General features: G+C 49.1%; 1 protein-coding gene across 5 annotated transcripts in view; it reads left to right on the top strand.

Annotated features, from left to right (window-relative positions):
• The first annotated feature begins 5,042 nt into the window (after positions 1-5,042).
• The window catches only part of CNTLN (centlein), a 254,478-nt gene continuing 244,481 nt past the window's right edge, over positions 5,043-15,039 (top strand). For 2 of the 5 annotated variants that reach the window (XM_069962065.1, XM_069962062.1), the window contains exon 1: positions 5,044-5,160. The gene's annotated coding sequence lies outside the window, so the exon portion shown is untranslated. The other 3 variants (XM_069962068.1, XM_069962064.1, XM_069962063.1) reach the window with 3 other exon arrangements.

The following is a 15,039-nucleotide window of genomic DNA, read 5'->3' as shown; positions in this document are numbered from 1 at the left end:
AACTCCCATCGTGTCCTGCCAACAGTTCACAATGGAAGTTGAAGTTTTGCAGCCTGTTGCCATCCAACTCCAACACCCCCCCCCATCATGTCATATTGGTATTTTTTAATGGTTGTAGTTCTGCAACAGATTAGAAGATGAAACAGTATATTAGGGGGAAGCAGAGGCAGAGTAGAACAACATCTGCCAGCATGGTGTGTGGGGTAATATGCAGGACTACATCACCTAATGGAAGGAGATGATGGGGAGACAGTGGCACAGTACACAAGGGTACATGTGATGTATGTGCAATGTATGTTGGCCTACTAGACCATATTGAAAATCTTGAAGACGATTCCTGACCAGGGGGAAATATGGTCTTAGTATGCCAACATACATTGCACATACATCAGGGCTCCAGATGGCGACCAAAATGGTCGCCAATGCGACTGACATTTTGCAAATGGCGCCCACATTTACTAATCTGGGCGCCATTTGCGACTAGCCCCGGCGGCCGTGCGCTGTCTCTTTAAGTCCGGGCCCCCGGCTGATGCGCGGTTGCCCGGGGTGTCCCGTCCTATCCCCGGCAGCGCGGCGCATCAGTGAGCTGCCTGGGGCCCTGACTTCCAGCACAGGAAGCGCACGTCAGAGACGCTTCCTGTGTCAGAAGTCACAGCCCCGGCGTACAGGGAGCTCACTGATGCGCCGCGCTGCCGGGGATAGGACGGGACACCCCCGGTAGCCGCGCATCAGCCGGGGACAGCGCCTGAAGAAGAAGAGGATCGCCGGGGGAGAGGGTTGTCAGGTGAGTTTGTGTGTTTGTTTTTTTAAATACTGCTTAGCATAGAGGAAAGGGGGGGGGCATCTATAATGGGGGGAAGAGAAGGGGGGGGCATCTATAATGGGGGGAGAAGAGGGACCATCTATAAGGGGAGGGGGTATCTATAAGAGGGGGCATCTATAATGGGGGGGGGGAGAGGGGGCATCTATAATGGGGGGGAGGAGGGGGCATCTATAATGGGGGGGAGGAGGGGGCATCTATAATGGGGGGGAGGAGGGGGCATCTATAATGGGGGGGAGGAGGGGGCATCTATAATGGGGGGGAGGAGGGGGCATCTATAAAAGGAGGGGGTCATCTATAAGGGGAGGGCAAACTGGCTGCAGACACTGGGAGATAGATATATGCACAATTATTATTATCAGGGCCCCTCAGGTGTCTGTATTGTAGGGGGTCACTTGCATTAGTCACTAGGTGAGAGATATATCTATTTATATACACATCTTGTGGGGGGTCACTATGGCTGCAGTCATAAGTCTAGCTTAGTATGTATAGACTGTTGCAAGCTTTTAAAGGGAACCTGTCACCCCCGGTGACAGGGTGACAGGCTCCCAACCCCCCGTTAGAACCCCCTATACTCACCTCATTGCGCCGGGTCCCGCTTCTGAAGATGGTCGGGTCACGGAGATCTCAGCCGCTGCAGCCCGGCGCGCACACTGAGAGATGAGTCCAACGCTCATAGAGAATGACGGAGCACTGAACTCTCCCGTCATTCTCTATGAGCGTTGGACTCATCTCTCAGCGCACGCCGGGCTGCAGCGGCTGAGATCTCCGTGACCCGACCATCTTCGGAAGCGGGACCCGGCGCGATGAGGTGAGTATAGGGGGCTCTAACGGGGGGTTGGGAGCTTGTCACCCCGGCACGGGGGTCGACAGGTTCCCTTTAAGTTCAAGTTCAGAAGAGTAAGCCTCATTAAAAGGCTAGCCAAGTGAAGCTGAAGTACTGAGTCAGACTGTATATGGTTGTCAAGTTGCAAGTTTCCATGTTGAACGTTTTCAAACTAAGAAAAGAAAGGATCTAAAGGAGGAGGATGCTAACATAACATTAATTTTACATGGTTTAAAATGTTGGCGACCAAATATTCTATTTGGCGCCTAAATTTTTCAGGTTAGGAGCCAATGGCTCCCAGGTAAATTTTTTAGTCTGGAGCCCTGTACATCACATGTGCCCTACATGGCCCCTCATGTACCGTGCCACTGTCTCCTGCTCATGTACCGTCATCCTCTAATCTGTGGCAGAACTAAAACTCCCATTATGTGATGTAGTCCTGCATATTACTTCACACACCATGCTGGGAGATGTAGTCCTGCATATTACTCCACACACCATGCTGGGAGATGTAGTCCTGCATATTACTTCACACACCATGCTGGGAGATGTAGTCCTGCATATTACTCCACACACCATGCTAGGGATTGTAGTTCTACGAGTGTATTCTCACCTGTCCTGGTTCCTGCTCTGGCCTCCTGGAGATCACTGCTGCCCACCTTCTGGGGAACACTGTTACTAATGCTGAGGTCTGAGGGGGGGGGGGGGGGGGGGGCCCTTGTTGGTTGCTGCGGGAAGGGCACCACTGCTGCTCAGTTCCAGGTGGGAGTTGTAGTGTGGCAGGCACCACACTGTTGAGGTCTGGAGGTGGGGTGGATTGGGGGAGGGGCCTAGGAAAGCGTCCGGATTACTGGCGCTCCCATAGGTGTTGGGTGTTCGTGCCAGAATTCCAGGCGAAAATGGGACAGGATCTATAAAATTTTCCGGAACGGACGCCCTTCAAGAAAAATCCTGATGAGTGTCTGTCACTAATGCACCCCTATGGGGCTGGAAATCAGTCCGGATTTCCTGGATGTGTGAGGGGGAGGGGGGCTTACTGTCAGGAAAGCCTGAGGGTTTGCTGAAGGCTGATTAGAATTTCCTGACAGTAACAACCAACATGGCCGTATGAAGGGACCTGAGCCTTACAAGTGCCAAGTCTAGTAGATATTCAAAGCCGCCCTAGGAGCCGACTGGATGTTCTTCTCTGCTGCAAGAGTTCAGCAATGTTCTGCCCCTTTACTTACTAGCAGCACCACCTGTCCCATTGGAGGACCCAGTGAGCTCCCACGGCTAATTGTAATATCTACTAAAACAGTCAGATCCTGGCACTTGTAAGGGTACGTTCACATGTACCGGATCCGCAGCGGATTTCTGGATGCAAATTCGCAGGGAGACCCGCTGCGGATCCCTGCCCAGTAAACTCTATGGGCAGACATACTCGCAGCATGATGCACATCCCGCTGCGCGTTTGTCCACAGCCCGCCCCGGTAACCTCCTCGCCCAAGCCGGAGCCTATACGTCACCTGCTCCCCACTCCGTCTTGCTTCGGGGCTCCCGGTGTCTTCACGTCCCGCTCAGCCCATCAGTGCTCTGCAGCAGGGCAACGCACTGATTGGCTGAGCGTGACCTGCTGGGAACCCCCGAAGCAAGACGAGCGGGGACCAGGTGAAGTATAGGCTACGGCGGCGGGAGGTTAACGGGGCAGGCTGTGGACAAACTCGCAGCAGGATGTGCATCATGCTGCAAATTTGTCTGCCCATAGTTTACTGGGCAGGGATCCGCAGAGGGTCTCAATGCGAATTTGCAGCAAGAAATTCGCTGCGGATCCGGTGCGTGCAAACGTACCCTAAAGCTTCCACCGATACTTACTGTCACCAGACTCCCCCTCTCTCTGTACAGATGGTACGGCCCTTCTCCTCGGCCTCTGCTCCAGAAATTACACCTATGGGGAAGAATAACAAACATGAGACCCCAATAATTACTAGAAGGATTGTGCAGCCCCACGTGACGTCAGACCAAGCTCGGGCAGCTAACGTCACCACACTTCCCTGACCCTGCAGACCATCACATAACAGTGCACCCACACACCCCTGACCCTGCAGACCATTGCATAACAGTGCACCCACACACCCCTGACCCTGCAGACCATTGCATAACAGTGCACCCACACACCCCTGACCCTGCAGACCATTGCATAACAGTGCACCCACACACCCCTGACCCTGCAGACCATTGCATAACAGTGCACCCACACACCCCTGACCCTGCAGACCATTGCATAACAGTGCACCCACACACCCCTGACCCTGCAGACCATTGCATAACAGTGCACCCACACACCCCTGACCCTGCAGACCATTGCATAACAGTGCACCCACACACCCCTGACCCTGCAGACCATTGCATAACAGTGCACCCACACACCCCTGACCCTGCAGACCATTGCATAACAGTGCACCCACACACCCCTAACCCTGCAGACCATTGCATAACAGTGCACCCACACACCCCTGACCCTGCAGACCATTGCATAACAGTGCACCCACACACCCGACCCTGCAGACCATTGCATAACAGTGCACCCACACACCCCTGACCCTGCAGACCATCGCATAACAGTGCACCCACACACCCCTGACCCTGCAGACCATCGCATAACAGTGCCCCCACACACCCCTGACCCTGCAGACCATTACATAACAGTGCACCCACACACCCCTGACCCTGCAGACCATTACATAACAGTGCACCCACACACAATGACCCCACAGACCATCACATGACAGTGCCCCCCCCCACACTGACCCTGCAGACCATCACATAACAGTGCTCCCCTCACACTGACCCTGCAGACCATCACATAACAGTGCCCCCCCCCCCCCCACACTGACCCTGCAGACCATCACATGACAGTGCCCCCCCCCACACTGACCCTGCAGACCATCACATAACAGTGCTCCCCTCACACTGACCCTGCAGACCATCACATAACAGTGCTCCCCCCACACTGACCCTGCAGACCATCACATGACAGTGCCCACACACCCCTGACCGCACAGAACATCTCACCCACACACTCCTGCCCCTGCAGAGCAGTGCCCTCAATGTGGCTTACCTCCTGCTGATCGCATACACTGCACAAAAAGCCCGGGAAATCAGCTGCCTCATAGAAAGCCTAGGAGAGGAAGATAGCTCCTCCCACACATGAGACTGGTCACATGGGCATGACGTCATCAAAGGTCCTTTAACCTCCTTCTGGACACTGCATTCTAGTTTCCACCCTGTAACAACCACCGTGTATCCATAAACACTGCGCACTCCGCCAATCAGCGCTCTAGTCTCTCACTGACTAGAAATGAGAGCTGAGCTGTGATTGGCGAGGATAACAAGTTCTGGCTGCTTATTGGCTGCACAGAGGCGGGCCGGACGAGCGGGGAACTGCACAGTGCTGAATGGAGCAGCCGCTTCCGGCTTGTAGTGTGATTACTGTTCCCTGTGCTCTCCTGTCACGGCGCCGCTGCTGCTCGGATAGGTAAACGGCTGTGCGCTTCACCCCTGCCTTGTGCGCTACAACGTTATTAGAGTGCTGCTCTCAGTGATGTGTAGTCTGCCTTCTCCTCCTGTAACTGCTCTATAGGCTACACGGGCACGGCACGGTACAGCAGCTTCTAGTGCGTTAGCTGAAGGACTCCATAGACTTGTACACACCTGCCAGCCTGTGATGGGAGGCCCTGGGCCTCCCCACTAGTGTGCTCCTATGGATGCTGGCTGCCCTCCTGGCTCTGCACTCTGCATATGTTGGGAGAGTTTCCTGGCACACGCGCTGCATGTAGTTGTAATGTGAACAGGGTCTTCTGATTCCTGTGTCACCCTTGCAATCTACTATACCCATCGCAGTAAGTCCTTTATAATAAACATTTGTGCATTAGGGTGGTATTACACGGAACGATTATCGTTCGAAAAATTGTTAAATCGTTCGGATTTGAACGATAATCATTTCGAGTAATAGCAGGCAACGATTAAACGACCAACGAGAAATTGTTGATCGTTTAATAGGATCCAAACCTATTTTTATCGTTTGATCGTTCGCACATCGGTGGAATAAAAATTCACCGCTGAAACGTACGCAATAGCGACGACTAAACAACCGCAAGAACGATCATAAATAACGATCATCGTTTTGTGTACTTGGGCGAACGATTTCGGGTCGTTTGCCTTAGCGGTCGTTTAAGATCATTTATCGTTAATCGTTAGTCGTCGGAAAATTGCTTGGTGTAATAGTATCCTAAGGCAAACGACCCGAAATCGTTCGCCCAAGTACACAAAACGATGATCGTTATTTATGATCGTTCTTGCGGTCGTTTAGTCGCCGCTATTGCGTATGTTTCAGCTGTGAATTTTTATTCCACCGAACGATGAGCGAACGATCAAACGATAAAAATAGGTTCGGATCCTATTAAACGACCAACGATTTCTCGTTGGTTGTTTAATCGTTGCCTGCTATTACACAAAATGATTATCGTTCAAATCCGAATGATTTAATGATTTTTGGAACGATAATCGTTCCGTGTAATACCACCCTTACACTCACATGATTGGTCTGGGGCACCCGCGGCACCCAGCATGTACTCTTGTTCACACTGAGCAATATAAGCATAGTACAGTACAGAGGTCAAAATGAAAGCTGAGCTATGCGTTTCACATGACTGCGCGTAATCAGGTCTGACCATGATTAAGCGCAGTCGTGTGAAACGGGTAGATCAGCTCTTGGATACTATGTTTTAATGAATATTTATTAAAAGTTACGGTTTTTTTATTTGCTTGTCTGGAGTGTCGGGATCCACCTTTCCATTTTCATTTTGACCTCTGTGACCGGTACCTGGCCAGCATGGGATACCTGTGCACCCTCCACCCTATGTGTTTGGGCCAGCTCACTGCTGTAAGTGAATGAGAGGGCGTGCGCTCGTCCGCTCCCTCTCCTCTCCACTCAAAGAACGAACACGTTAGTTTCTCGAGCGGAGAGCGGTGGCAGCAGACGAGCGCACGCCCTCTCATTCACTTACAGCAGCACACTGAGCACAGCGGGATTCCGTGGCGGAATTCCAACGATCTTGCTCAGTGTGAACTGGCCCTTACTGCACAAAAAGGAAAACGCCTAGGTGAGCATTCAGCTCACCTAGGCGGTTTCCTTTTTTCCTTCTACTTCTATATATTGATGAGCACACCGCCTCTAGCTCACTTTGATTTCCATGCACAACTGGATGTTCACTGATTTTAATCGGATTTCAGCGACAATGTTTACATGTAGTAAGCCAGGGTTCACACCATGATTTGTGTCTCCTAGGCAGGGATGTTTATGTAGCTGACAAGGCTTGGGCCATTGAAATAAATAGGGTCTGTGTCTGTGAGCAAGGATACATCTTTTTGACAGTTTCCTGACGTATCTGTGGGCTGGAGGCACAAATCATGGTGTGAATGAGCCCGATTTCCATGTGTACATTTAAGATGGTCATGTTAAGGCTATGTTCCAACGCAGTATTTTTGCTCATTATTTTGCAACCAAAACAAGTTGAGGATTGAGAATACAGAAAGGCTATGTTCACACACTGTTGAAATTGAGTGGATGATTGCCATTTATTGGCAAATATCGACCGTTATTTCCAAACAACGGCCATTGTTTTAAAATAACGGCAATTATCCTTCATTACAGCGTGGTGAAAGTGGCCTTAAACCGCCTTGCAGGTCCTGATACAAGCGTTCGTGGCAGCAGAGGGGGCCATATTGCCCCTTACTGCTGCCACTTGGCGTAAATTGATTGGTAGGTGAAAAAAATGTGTACATTGGTTTCAATTAAGTTATGTTACAAACAGGGCTGTGGAGTCGGTAAGCTGCAATTCCGACTCCCGACCCTTCATAAATGGCCGGTCATATATCAGGGGAGTTATTTATCAAACTGGCTCAGCAGCTTCTCCCTAATGTCCTACATGATCCTGGGCCGACTTCTGAGGGAATAAGTAAACATATAAAGCAGCTTCTCCTGCGTGTGCAGTGGATGCAGCCAGTCTCCAGCCTCCATGTCCTGAACAACTCAGAACTAGACTAGAATAAGCAGGTGGTCTTTTCCTTCTGACAATCTTCTATGTTTCGAACTAATATTCACCATACACACAGAAACACTGCTAACAGTACCAGATACCTGTAATATAGAGGTCAGCCATAGGGATATACAAGGGGTCACTGTATGCTGCAGCCATAGCACGCACACACACACACAGCCTGCTGCAGCCATAGCACAAATACACACACAGCCTGCTGCAGCCATAGCACACACATTCACATACACAACCTGCTGCAGCCATAGCGCACACGCGCACACACGCACACACACACGCACACACACACACGCACACACACACACACCTGAAGCCATAGAACACTGAAGAAAAAAACACAAACTTCTCCCAGAGAGAAAACACCACACTGAGGACAGAGGTTACAGCTACAGTACTTATGTCTTCTTCTCCTCCTCCTCTATATTACACAGGATATCTTCATATTACCCTGCTGCTCATATACAGTCATCCAGCATCCAGAAAGAGAACAGCACAGATCTCCCCCCACACAATGGACTCTTCCAGCTCAGAAACAAACTGCCAAATAGTGACCGACAACTTTTCCCCTTATGTAATAGAGCCAGTGTCCTATTAGAATGTAGCTCATAAAATATGTTGATGAGCAAAACTTCTAAATTCATGTCGAAACTCAATTCTAAATTTATTAAAGATTTTTTTAAGGCTGGAGTCGGAGTCGGTACATTTTTCCGACTCCAGCCCAAACTAGCTCCAACTCCACGACTCCGACTCCACAGCCCTGGGTACAAAACAATCTAACTATTAAAGCAATGTATAAACAAACAAAAATGACCAACCATTTAGGAACTAATTCTACATCCCTTCTGCATCATTTCAGCATCAAGCAGAAAAGGGATTTCTGAAAAAGATTTTGAGCAGGAAGCTTCAAAAGGGCTGTCTAGGGCTGCATTCACACGTTCCATGTTCCACATGGAACACGGACGTGGGATGCCTGTAACGGACTCTCCCCTCGCCCAGCCAGCATCTGTGATAAGATGCTGGGAGCAGAAAACTGTACAGATATGCACCGCACGGCTGATTCATTACAGCAGGGCGCATATCTGTTCCAGTTTCCTTCTTCCAGCGTCTTATCAGTGATAAGATGCTGCCCGGGAGGGGGGGAGAAGTCCGTTAAGGGCATTCCACATACGTGTTCCATACGGAGCACAGAATGTGTGAATGCAGCCTAAGTCCTGCAGTTCCAGATCCCCTGAGTACACGAGAAGAAAAAGGGAACGGCAAAGCTTATACAGCCCTTCAGTTACCGACACAAATGTTGGCGGCAGCAGAGGCGACATTGCCTCCCCTTACTGCTGCCAGTAAATGGAAGAAAAAATCGGAATAAAAAAAACTGTACTTTACTACTATAAAACTATAGTTTATTACAGCAATGTATAAAACATTTTTTGTCTCCGGAGTATGCCTTGCATCATACCCTTTAGGTTTTCTGATCACTGTTTGCTGTTGCATAGCATTGGTCATTTAGATTGGAGCCCTGCAGAATGTATCAGCAGAGTTACTATAGCTGGCACAGAGGCCTTATATCGGTCATTAGTAGTGAGTGACGGCTGCTGGTAGCAGCCGGTACTCACAGCGTGTGATGCCAGCTCATGGTGTGAGCTCTCTTTATACAGCCCTATTGCTTGTGCACCGTACATTTACAGTCCAGAGCATTAGGAGGGTAATATTAGGTGATCTGTACTTTTCATTGAGTTGTCAGAACACAGGCCATCATAGGCATGCCAAATGTGTTAAAGCGACTCTGTACCCACAATCTGACACCCCCCCAAACCGCTTGTACCTTCGGATAGCTGCTTTTAATCCAAGATCTGTCCTGGGGTCCTTTCAGCAGGGGATGCAGTTATTGTCCTAAAAAAATACTTTTAAACGTGAAGCCCGTGCCAAACGGGAGTATCTGTGCCCTAACTTTGCATCACCCCTCCGTCCCTCCTCCCCACCCTCTTCAGCATTAGGAATGCTTACATTTTATTTTCATCAGCAAATTGGACTTTGACACACAGCACTGGTATAGTAGTATATTGGGAGTAGTAGAAGTATGACTGACACATAGCACGGGTATAGTATGGTACGGGAATCCTGGCAGTATTAGATGCTTGGTGTAAGTGTATGGAGGCAGTTGCTCCCTGTTATCAGCCATTGCAGTGCTCACTGTAGGTGTCTCATGAGCACCATGTAATCTCCCTTCATGCTGGAGCTGTGTAGCTGGAGGTGACAGGGGGGCAGCACCTTCCGCAGGTATTGGAGGTGACAGGCGGTGACAGCGCAGCAGGATGACCCTGCGCTGGTGGTGTGGTGCTGTTTTTCTGGTAGTGAGGTGAGGCCCCCTTTAATCTGCCTCTCCCGATAGCAGCCTGGTAAGGGGTGGCAACAGACATTGAGTGCGGGGGAGCTGGGACTTGCGAGCGGTGGCACTATTTAGAATTCCCCGTGGCCGCGTAGCCAATACAGCAGGCACGTCAGTTTTGTACCGGAGGAAGCAGTGGGTGCCCCCACAGGACTCTGTGTGTGAGAGTGCTGCGCAACTGTCATGTTCTCTGCACTATACTCTTAAAGAGGATGTACCACCAGGTACGTCCTCTTTAACCTGACACAGGGATAGAACTGTGCTGTGACGGGGAAGCTGGTGCCTCGGTCTGTTTTTCAAACCGCGGCCCGGTTCCCCCATACGGCACCGTTCTTTCCACGGTTAGCAGCCGGTGCTCAAGCACTGGAGGTAGGCTGGCCGGCCCCCGGTGGGAGGGAATTCCCTCCCCTCTATGACGCGGCCCCGTTAGAATCAAAGGAGCCGCGTCATAGAGGGGAGGGAATTCCCTCCCACCGGGGGCGAGCCGGCCTACCTTCACTGCTTGAGCACCGCCCGGTAACCGTGGAAAGAACGGCGCCGTACGGGGGAACCGGGCCGTGGTTCGAAAAACGGACCGCGGCACTGGCTTGCCCGTCACAGCGCTGTTCTATCCCTGTGTCACGTTAAAGAGGACGTACCTGGTGGTACATCCTCTTTAAGTTAAAGGGGTTATCCAGTGCTAAAACATGGCCACTTTCTTTCAGAGGCAACACAACTCTTGTCTCCAGTTCAGGTGCAGTTTGCAATTAAGCTCCATTCACTTCTATTAAACTGAGCAGCAAAACCCTACCAAAAGAGACAAGAGTGGGGCTGTCTCTGGAAGAAAGGGGTCATGTTTTTGTAGCGCTGGGTAACCCCTTTAAGGTGCGTTATTATGCAGCTTAACATAAAGTATCGGTACCAGAAAAACCTAGTACCGAACAGTTTTTTTACCCGAAATATCCATAGTAGTATCGATATTTCTGGGCATTGTGCATCCCTAGTCCATATAATACCTTGCTTTGATCATGGTGCAGTCTGAAGAAGCAGTGGTATGTTCTCTGTGGGTGTGTAAACCACTGTGGTTTTTCTCATTGAGGTTATGTTTCAACAGTAAATTAAAAGCTAAATGTGACAGCAAAATAGCTAGTAAATATTTTGACTCTAATAAGGCGCTACATTAAAGTGTATGGGATACCAGCCGTCTGTGCACACTTTAAAAAAAAAAAATATATATATATATATATTTTTTTTTTACATGTGCACGCAGAGTGACATTTTTCCACAGTCACTAAGTTACCATGTTATTAGATTTAAAATATGGCTTTGTTTTAAACCTGTTTTATGGTTGTCTTCTGCTTTTATTTTACTGTGTGTGATCATAGCCTTTAAGAGGTGCTCTGGTGAAAAAAAAATGTTTTAAGATCAACTGTTGTCAGAAAGTAAAGTGTTGTCACAATTTCTAATTTAAAATCTAAAGCCTTCCAGTGCTTATCAGCTGCTGTATGTCCTGCAGGAAGTGGTCTATTCTTTCCAGTCTAAAGGGTGGGTTCATACTGAGGAATGCTCGCGATAATGTCCGTGGAATTCCACTGTCTGTCCGCGGACATGTCACTTTCGACGGATAGTGGAATACGCCGGCCCATAGAATGGTCTCTATGGAGCCGGCGGAAAGGCGTGCAGCTGCGCGTGCGGACAGACAGCGGAATTCCGCGGACATTATCCGCGAGAATTCCTCAGTATGAACCCACCCTAAGGGTGGGTTCAGACTACAGAATTTTCGCGGATAAATTCTGTGGAATTCCGTCGCCTGTACGCGCTCACAGCCGCGCGCCTTTCCGCGGGCTCCATAGACACCATTCTATGGGACGGCTGATTCTGCATTCTGACGAAAGAATTGTCACATCAATTCTTTCGGCGGAATCAGCCGTCCCATAGAATGGTGTCTATGGAGCCGGTGGAATGGCGCGCGGCCGTAGGCGCGTATAGGCGATGGAATTCCGCAGAATTTATCCGCGTGAATTCCATAGTCTGAACCCGCCCTGACACAGTGTTCTCGGCTGCCACCTCTGTCTATGTCAGGACCTGTCCAGAACACGAGCAAATCCCCATAGAAAAACTCTCTCCTAGGCAATTTCGGCCTTCCTAGACTCTATAAACCTACCCAAGGTCTCTGCCCAGCAAGCTACAGACTGAGTTGCCCCGGTCACAGATAAGGAAGCCCGCTTAATCCTCTCCTTTATTCCTAACGGGAAAGCACCTGGCCCAGATTGGCTTCCGATTATGTATTATAAGAAATTTCAACAGATTCTTCTCCCACACTTTACCCACCTTTGCAATTCCTTGCTTAGCAGCCAGCACCTACCCCACTATTATTATAGTATTGCCCAAGGAGAGTAAATCACCTCCTTTATGTGGGAGCTACTGCCCCATATCGCTGTTAAATGCGGATGTTAAATGGTGGGCTAAGGTGTTGGCCACTAGGATCAACAAATTGCTCCCTGACCTTATAGGACCCGAACAAGTGGGGTTTGTGCCTTCTCGAGAGGGTAAGCACAATACCGCTTGAGTGATAAATGCGATCTGCCACGCAAAATCCACTAACACATTGATGGTCCTTCTTGGCACAGATGCCGAGAAGGCCTTCGACCGTGTAAATTGGGCCTTCGTGTCTGCTGCACTCCACAAATTTAATTTCCCATCCACCTTCATAGATATTGACTCTATATACTTGTCCCCACGCCAGAATTAGGGTCAACTGCATACTTTCCCCAATACCTAGTATTAGCAACGGCACGAGGCAGGGGTGCCCCTTATCTCCCTCCCTCTTCATCCTTACCTTAGAAGCCATAATACAAAAGGTTAGACAGGACAATCACATCACTGGCATCACGGTCGGCAACAAAGAACATAAAATCAGCACTTTTGCAGATGATCTGCTCTTCCTCCTCACAAACCCAACACGTTCATTGCCAACCCTGATACCGGTGTTTGTCGCCTTCAGTTTTGTTTCAGATTTTCTGAGGCTCTCAATATTTCAGCCCCCGCAGGAACAATCAAGGGCCTCCGCACTAAGCTACCATTCACATGGGCCATAAGTTCTATAAAATACTTGGGCCTTCATATTACACCTTATACTCGGCTAATTACTCCCCCTTATTAACTAAAATTAAAACCACACTCGCCTCCCTACGTATACCCTTTGTCTCGTGGATAGGAAGAAAGAATTATATCAAGACCTACATCTTACCTCAACTGCTTTATTTATTCCAGGCACTACCCATCCCCATTCCAGCACCGTTTTTTAAAACATCACAACACCTACTTTCCTCCTTCTTGTGGGCAGGCAAAAGACCTAGGCTAGCCCACCGACACCTAATTTTGAAACGCTTAAATGGCGGTTTCAGTCTACCCGATCTCCGGGCCTATTACAGAGCGGCTCTACTGAGCAGATTGTGCGGCCTTGCCTCCTTTGGATCCATATGGAACTATGTATCCTGACCACCCCGAGGCTCATTTGTCTCTGATCAGGGACCGTCACACCTCCAGCTCTGATACGTAAATACCCGATTCTTGATGCCACTCTCATAACTGCCCAGATTATATGGATGTCGGACATCACCTTACATCCCCCTCCCCCATGATGCCATTGACCCTACTCCCAGCCTTTCTATTAGGTAAAGAAATATCCCCCCCTCTATGGAATAATTTCAAACACAAAAGACTGAAAGATTATACAACAGCGGATTTTACAAACTTAGTCTCCTGTTTACCCCCTAGCTCAGCTCCGACTGTTCGTAATACTTTAGCAGAAGCAGACATGTTGCGTCTTGGACCAAAATTTGCATCCACAAATCTGCCCCTCCGAGCTAATTCATGGCTGGAAAAACTCATTTCAGCTAAACCCTTACTTAGAAAATTGATGTCTAAAATATACGCAAGCCTGACAGACTCGGCCCCAAACTATAAACCTGGGTACCTCATCGCATGGGAACAGGAATTAAGCACCACTTTTTCCCCACATGACCTAAACTTGATACTAAACAGTTCCCATGGGTTCTCATGCTGTGTAAAAACCCAAGAGAACTCGTACAAATTATGTACAAGGTGGTACAGGACCCCTGTGTTCCTGCGTAAAGCAGGCTTTACATCCTCTGACTTGTGCTGGAGGTGCCTGGGTGCCCCCCGGTACATATAAACACTTGTGGTGGGACAGAACACTCATTAAACCCTTCTGGGATATGGTTTAATCCTCACTGAGTAAGATTACTACAAAAAAAGTAGAGCTGGATGAGAAGTTGTTACTCTTACGGTTGCCCACTACCACCTTTCTCCCTAAGAAAAACGACCTTCTCACACACCTCTTACCTGCAGCCAAACTGTTAATCCCACTCCACTGGAACAATACCTCGGCTCTCTCACATTCCGAATGGGAACTTAAATGTGACCAGCTAGCCAGATTAGAGGAACTGGTGAGTTGGGAAAGGGGAACACATGACCAGTTTCTACACACCTGGCAGCCTTGGCTAGCCCACAGAAAAAGCCTATCTCAGATCGCCCACGTGAGCCCACCCCCCCACTAGATCAGGTAGTTAACATGCTCACGTACCCAGGTAGTCTCCTTTTCTCCTACTTTTTTGCACCAAGATTCAGCACTAGACCGACCGTTAATGCTATTTACTGTTTATTGTTGTTTACGACAGCCCTTTGAGCTCTCTGTGCGAGGCCATTTCATTGGGACAGAATACTGTGTTGTGAAATTCTGCAATTTACTGCTCTGTTACCCTATTGGCTTCAGTATGTTGCTCTAATTTGTTCCAAGCTTATATTGTCGGGCTGACGAGCTCTTTATTCCACCTGATAAAATTTCTGAAAATCAATAAAATTGTTTTTGAAAAAAAAAAAAAATCTCTACTGCTCTGGGCAGTTCCTGTCA

This window comes from Dendropsophus ebraccatus, chromosome 3, assembly GCF_027789765.1.
Source record: "Dendropsophus ebraccatus isolate aDenEbr1 chromosome 3, aDenEbr1.pat, whole genome shotgun sequence".
In the NCBI taxonomy this organism is placed as follows: domain Eukaryota; kingdom Metazoa; phylum Chordata; class Amphibia; order Anura; family Hylidae; genus Dendropsophus; species Dendropsophus ebraccatus.
This window is presented reverse-complemented; position numbering and strand designations above follow the sequence as displayed.